The sequence below is a fragment of the Arachis ipaensis genome, chromosome B06 (assembly GCF_000816755.2).
Source record: "Arachis ipaensis cultivar K30076 chromosome B06, Araip1.1, whole genome shotgun sequence".
Lineage (NCBI taxonomy): Eukaryota > Viridiplantae > Streptophyta > Magnoliopsida > Fabales > Fabaceae > Arachis > Arachis ipaensis.
Genome location: NC_029790.2, coordinates 6688396 through 6696309, shown reverse-complemented (window position 1 = coordinate 6696309; position 7914 = coordinate 6688396). Strand labels below are relative to the sequence as shown.

The following is a 7914-nucleotide window of genomic DNA, read 5'->3' as shown; positions in this document are numbered from 1 at the left end:
AGCTACTAGCAAAGCAGCGTGTTTTTATAACCGACAATTTTTATCTTTTATTTTATTAGATGATTTTTTTTATTCTTATCTTTTTTTGTTAGATAATTTTTTTATTTGATTTGATTTTATCTTTTAATTTTGATGTGTTGTGAAATCCAACAAAGGCCCACTCAATTCAATCCAAATCTAATATATTTTTAATATTTAAAATTAAAAATTATTGTGCAATAAAAATAAGAAATGAGAATTAAACTTGAGTACTTTAAGTCATAGTAAAATATTTGAATCAACTGAACTATTTTTTTTATTTTTTAAAAAATTACTACTAATTTTTTTATAAAAAGTTTGGGAGAGTCACCTCCCATTATTTCAAAAAAGCTCCGCCCCTGTTTAGGAATGAAGTAATTACTACAAATAATATATAACTAGAATGCAAATGCTAATAATCTTGATGAATTATTAATTAATCATACACGATTATATTAAATACAATCAGATTATACTCCAATCAAAATTCTAAAATTGTCTTTATATAAAAGTGTTTTGTTTTACTATTAAATAATAGATGATAGGCCAAGAAGTAATAGCTCAAATAACATAATCTCTCCATATTCAATTAAGAGGTTGCGGGTTCGAGTCTCCATATTTTCGGTAAAAAAAAAAAATAGTAGATCATAGAATTTAATTTTGATTTATTATAAAAACGTAATTTTTATCTAAAAACAATATTATTTCTTTTAATTAAATCATTATTTTTTTGTATAAATTATATTTTTAAAGTGAGACTAAATAAATATTATTTTAAAAAAATATTTTTGATAGTTTTTAGAGTAGGCCTCGTGACATAAACCTTAAATTAAGTAAACACCGATTAGTCAATCTGTTTATGCCAACAAACCACCTTTTTTTTCTTTCTTTCTACGTTAAGATTATTTAAAAAAAAAAAAGATTGACTTAAGCCATCTCTTATTAGCATCAGTACTATTATTCTGGTGCTCAATTGTCAAGATACATTTTCGTTAATTTGCTTTAATTATTTTGCCTCGGTATAATGCAATTGTTACAATAATATATCTAACTATATAAATCAGATTATTATATATGGAGTATGTACTTAATATGGAAGGACAGTAGATTGATGCCTAGTTCTTCATTTAGTAATGAATTTCTTAATCTTAATTTCTTGTACCTCATTCTTTATTAATTCGATGATTGAATTTTAATGTGCATGTAGTAAACGAGGTTAATATATAATTATTTAATTATGTTATAAATATACTAAAAATTAGTCACTAATTAACTATTTTTTTTGGTGAATTACAATATTCAAAATTTAAAATTTTATTTTGTTAAAGATGATTAAACCAATAAAATTAAAATAGGGATTATAAATTACATTGAATTAATTTAAATTATATTTCAAATTATAATAGTTTAGAAAAAGAAATTTTGCTAACAGTTTTGCGAACACTGTTAAAAGTTAGAGACAATAATTAAGCATCCAAAATAAGATGTGAGCATTATAGTGTGAATCTAAAATAATTAAGCATAAATTTGTTATTAATTAAAAAAAATCAAAATGAAAGATTTTTTTTTCTATAACTAATAAACAGTAGAATTCAATTTGAATTATCCAATGAGTAAATATTCTGCACCTTCACATTATCTCCGATGATAATATTGTTCAGTGGAATAAGAGTAGGAACATGTTCGAGCATTTGAAACTTGCCATGAACCTTGAAATCATACCAAGGAGTCGCAAAAATCATAAACTCTTGATTTTCACGATCAATGTAGGCCATGCAACTAGGTAACTGAGATCTGGTTATGGAATACTGGAAAATGGGAGTCCAAGATTCTCTGACTCCATATCTTTCCATCATCCACATTGAGATAAGCAGCTCATTAAAATACATGAAGCAAAGAGAATCCCTGAATTTTAATATGGTGTCAAAATCGAAAACCCATATTGAGGCATTTCTATCAACATCTCTACCAATCCAATGAGTGCTCCATTAAAATAAGTAGGATGTTTGAACACATATGTCAAATGCCTGGGATAATCTACCTCAATATTTATCCAAGTCGATGTTCCAACTGTGTGCATTTGAACAACCATACGATGATCATGTTTAAAGATATGAATTCTCATTACCTTGTATTGGTTTGTTTTTGGGTGAAAACCAAAACACCAAGATATTTGCTCACAGGGTGTGTCAAAATTGGAGGTTGTTTTGGAAGTCTTATGAATTCACCTGTTATTGGGTTGCAAACAAGTGAAAAGTCACTTTCCTTTGTAGAACTCATGAGAAAAAGACCATTACAAGAATGCACATGAACAAGAATTCTTCTACTCTGGATTGATTTTGGATTAGGGAGAGGAATTTCAAATTTAGGATCAAGTTTTATGCTGCTACTATTATTGGGTTCCAGGACCTCAAACAAACTGAGGCAAAATAGATTGTTTCTCCTTTCATGCCATTCAATTCGGTCATATTCAACAAGGTGAAAGATTTTTGAATGGTAGTGTCGGATCATGATAGCAGGAGGTGTATAAGTAAAGAGTAACTTAGTAAAATTTGGATCAGAAATAAATGTGTTCCAATCCTTACAAACACATCTACAAATGAGAACAGATTTTATGGGAAGTCTAACAAAGATGTCAGTAATTATATCGACCGGAAGACGGGCAAAACAAGACCTTCGTATTTGGGATTTCCTGACAATTAAATATAAAATAATTTAGAGGGAGAGAAACCAAAAATTTTTGGTGTTGTTTTGTGTTACTCCATAGAGAAACAAAATATAGCTTACCTCACTCGTCGTGCAAAGAAGCATTGGAAGAGAGATTTGATTATTTTTTCCATCACTCTCACGTGGCAATGATTGTTGGGAGAAGGCAGGCACCTGATGATTGAAACAAGTAAAGTTAATGTTTTTTGAGGAGTTTATTGATTTTTATAATAACCACATTAGTTGAATGTGAAAATCAGTTACGAATTTACGTATATAATTTGTAAAGAATCTTTTAAATAATTTTTTAAAAAAATTACAAACAATAGCATTGGCCACATTATTTTCTGTTTTCATTAATCAAATAAGAATAAGATCGGACTAACCTTAGATCAAGGATATATACAAATGCCAAATACTAAAATAAAAACAATGAAGTAAATCAAAATAGAAAAAAAAAATTGGATAGAAAGAAATCACTTTACCTCAAATGGTATAATATTGAGTCACCAAAAAAAATTTGGTATAATATTTTCATACTCACCTAGAAGTCGCGGCTTCGAGTTTAATTCTTAACTTAAAAAAATGTATTCGAGAGAAAATCTAATCATAAACCTATAAATATAAAATTCAAAAAAGTATGTTAAATAGGGTTGTTACTTGTTAGGCTGCTTCTTTTTAGGAAGTAATTCAAACTTCAAATCAAATTACTTGATTCTGATTTTATTTTTAAATTTAATTATTATATAAACCTTTTAAATTTTCAATTTTTTCTTTTAAAAAAAATTAACGCTTCGATTTTCAAGGAAGTACCAGTTATACCAAGAAGTGGTGCAATGGGTAGCAATTTGGATAAATGAATATGCGCCAACAAAGAAAATTGAGGGCGGGTTACTGAAACTATAGAATAGGGAATATGCGTGTAGGTGGGTGTAAAATAATAGAAAAAGTTGTTGAAGAATGTGTATGGATTTGTTGTAATTGGTTTTTGTTTATGGATAAATTATTATCTTTGTTTACAAATATTCGAAATTAGTAAAGATATTCATAATAAAAATGAAATTTATCTTATACCATTATATATACCCGTGAAAAATAAGATTATTTTGATAAAATTATGTATAGTCTAGAAAAATATTAAAAATTTTTAAAGGATTCAAATCCTAAAAGAGCCTAATAAAATAAAATTTGATTAATTTTTTTTATTTGCCCAGGCAATTATAATGTTGGTGAGAATATGAAGATTTTTTTTCTATTTGATGCAATGTTGAGTAATAATAATGAAAAAAAAATATTGGTAAATATATATAATATGAGATCATATAAAAAATTTATTTAATTCAACCTACTTTTACTATAAAAAAATTTGAAAAAATAGCTTAAACAATAAATGACTATATTAAAAATAATTTATAAATAAGTTATTTTGTGTTTAGATTTTTAGTTCTAAAAGTGCTTATTTTATAAAAATGTAGTAAAAACTAAAAAGTAGTAGTATTATGAGAGAAGTCATTTTTTTAAACTTCTCTATAAGCTTTTAAATAATTTCTTAGAAAGCCGCAATTTAATTTTGAAATTTGCACCAAACATTAATACTACTAATCTACTACTTTTCATAAATCAAAAACTAAAAAAAGTTACTTTTGAAACTTCCCAAACAGGCCTAGTGTTGCACATTAACCGCGGCTTTTAAGGGTGAAGTCTACATAACAACCATACTAGGATTGCTAGCTTAATGTGAAAATTAGTTATGAATATAATTTGTAAATAAATTTCTAAATAAACTTTATAAAAAACCACAACCAATAGCATCCACCACATTATTTTCTGTTTTTAATAAGGAAAATGTTACTTATATAATAAATTTTTTATTTGTTTTATACTTTCAGTTATTTAAAATTTAAATTTTGAATTCAAAATTAAAATTGAAAAGAAGATATTCATTTTAACCTCTTATAAAGTTATGAAAGATGATCTTTTTTTCTCTTTTGTTTTTTCAATTCTTCTCCTCACTCTTGTTCTTCCCCAATTCCCATTTTTTTCATTTTCCATTTCATCTCTTTCCATCTCATAAGTTTCTTCTTCCTTTTGATTTCGCACAAAAATACATAACCAAACCTTGAGTTTCAATTCCGCAGAAGGCTCAACCACGGAAGAAATAAACTGGTACATATATACTAACTCCTTTTCTTTAGATCTCTCTTTTAAGTTGGTGATAGTTAATGGAGTATGCTTCGAGCTTTATTTATTATTTTTATTTTTTCGTTCGAATTAGTTTTGAGACAGATTCCTATACCAGATAGTTTTGATTCCCTCGCATTTCTCTTTGAAATTTTCACACCCAGAAGGTTTATGTATAACAGGTGGATTTGGTTCAGTATAATTCGGTTTCAAAAATTCTCGAACAACGATTCTCTATTTTTCTACTTCCTTTGCTTATTCAACTTTTTGATCGACTCATTCCTTGGTTCCGTTTTCTGATTTCTGCTCTTCCCAAATAATGTTCAAGTTGTGTTCTTTCACGTGTTTATTGTTAAAACAAGGGGAGATTTCATTTGGATTTTATTTAGGATAATCAAGAATGGAGGATCGAAGGACTAGAACACGATACCGATATTCTTTGTTCTGAATTCTTGATGCACTCATTAAATCCAATGAAATACAAGCTCTTCCTATTTTTGATACCATGTAATCAAGCTCTTCGGATTAAATTTTTTTTTTTCTCTATTTATTTTTGTTATCGTTTTTTCTTCTTTTCTCTGAGATTTCAAATTTTCAATGCTGTTTAATGTTCTGATTAGCTTATGTTTTTTTAAAATTCGATTAGGTTGGAAAAGCTGGTGGTGCTAGGTGAAAGTCCATGTTCGATGCTGTGAGCAAAGCAAATTCTCTTTTATTATTCTTCTTTCTTCGGATAACAATTATTTCCAATTTTTGGTTGTTGTTTTAGGATTTATTCTCTAATTCATTATATTATCATTCTTCGGGAAAAAAGCTTCATATCAAGCAAATGCTAGAGAATAGACTAGCATATGAGGAGGATATACGGGCCTACAACAAAGGATTGATAATTGCGTTGACTCAATATTTTGATTCTCTCTTATATTGTGATTCATACTAATCTTATGGTTGAGCTCTTAATGTTTTAGAATGAGAGTGGAGATTCTAATAAGTCAAAATCTGTGGTGAATGACGATTATGATGATGAAGAGGTGATGAAGCTTTGTAATTTATTTGAAATAGATTCTGACAGTAGTTGTTATTGTTTGTTAATGAGTTTGAAATGTTCTTATTTTTTATAGAGGATGAGTGAAGTAGCAGCTATGGTGAAGGAAGAGGCCTTCGAGTGGGAGGAAATAATTTCATTCATCATCAATCTTCATATAGTTTTGGGAGTTGATTGACAATATAGTTTGATCATCTTAATTTTCTGCTTACTTTTATGTGTGAAGATCATAAAATTTGAAGTTTAGTAGGGTTCTGTAATTACCATTTATGTTTGAACAAGTTCTTTAGTAATTTTTTCATTCAAAAATTTAGAATCCTCAACTCTATTACTTTTTATTTCTCCGCAACTTTATTTATTTTTAACCTTGAAAGAGATTTAGTTTATAACTTTGTCAAAGAATGTTTATAATTCTTATGGATAAGGTTTAATTGTTATACTTAGGAGTACTAAATCTTCTTAGGATACTATTGAAAGAAATTTTTGGCAATCTAAGTTTACTAACTAATTCTTTTTTATTTAGTCCTCTTCTTGATAGAATTTTTCACTTATATGTTTATTCTGTTTTTGGATTTGAAGAGTCAAAGAAAGACTTTGTACCATTGCCTCGCGATTATTTTATTTTTGGGATATGTGATTTACTGTCAAAACTTATATTTCATTGTTAAAATGAAAAGAATAAGTTGATTAGTATTGGAGGTTAAGAGAAACGAATTTTAAAATTCAAAAGAATGATTTTAGAATTAATGTAAAAGAGAAAAAAAAATATTTTATTGTTTCTCGAGCATAAAAAAGATATAGTCATAATGTTAATAATAAATGTGATAAAACTATGTATATGTAATTGATAATTTTTAACTCTTTATCCAGAGAATCAAATAAAATATCATAATAGAATAATAAATATTTGATGAGATGAATTATTTATTGGCTAATTATATAATACATATTTATGTATAGAGATGCAAGAATTTGTTGATAAGTGTGCAATGTATTAGAGGCAGGGAAAGTTGGGCAAAGCTTTGAAACCTTGTCTGTCTTGGTAGTTGAAGGAGGAGCTGGCTAATGAAATAAGCTAATAAAGAGCCAATGGTAGTTGAAGGAGGAGCTCGCTAATGGAATAAGCTAATAAAGAGCCAATGTTACAAATCCTCAAATTTAGAGAGGTGGGCTGCGCCTTTGTTTTAGTTTTTTATTTTTGTTCATCAGTGGTGGACTTGTTTAACATAATTGGACTTATACATCTTGTAAGCTTCTTCCTATGGATGTTATCTTCTTCGTTTTTCTAGGTCCACATCATAGCAAACAAAAAGAAGAAGATCAAGGAGAAAACAACAACAACATCCAATTGCTATTGAGAAACGAAGAGATCTACATCCAACAGCACCGCCACCAACCGAGGGTTCGAGATATGGCCTGATCATCATCAACCAAGCTACTACTCCTTCGGTTTGGGTCCATCTAGTGAGAGAAACACCACCACAAACCCAAGCGACGACGTTTCGGTGTCTTTCTCTGATGAGTCGAATCGGATCGGGTTCACCGTGATCTGGTCTTCTTCGTCTGGATCGAGTCTAGGAAGCGGCACAAATTGCAGAGACTGCGTTAACCAAGCCAAGAAAGACTGCCTCCACCTTCGCTGCCGAACCTGCTGCCGAAGCCGAGGGTTTCAATATTCTACTCCAATTCAACACAATCAGAAGTAGAATCGTCGACCCCCATGGTTTTTGCTCTATTGAGTTTTATGCGTGTATAATTTCATTCACTAATGATTATGTTTGTTGTTGTTGTTACTATGCAGAATGCGATTAGTTTCTTTTCCTTAGATTTATCATTAATTAAATAATTGAAAAAAGATTTTAATAACTTTATTTCTTTGATTAAATAGAATTTATTTATTGTAAAATTTTATATTATTCTTAAAAATTTAACACAATAAATTTACTACCTATACTTTGAAATGA

General features: G+C 28.5%; 1 long non-coding RNA gene across 1 annotated transcript; it reads left to right on the top strand.

Moving 5' to 3' along the window:
• On the top strand, window positions 4690-7807 carry LOC110263125. Its single transcript, XR_002348214.1, has 4 exons — window positions 4690-4890; window positions 5552-5936; window positions 6027-7116; window positions 7240-7807. It is a non-coding gene; the product is annotated as an uncharacterized LOC110263125 (long non-coding RNA).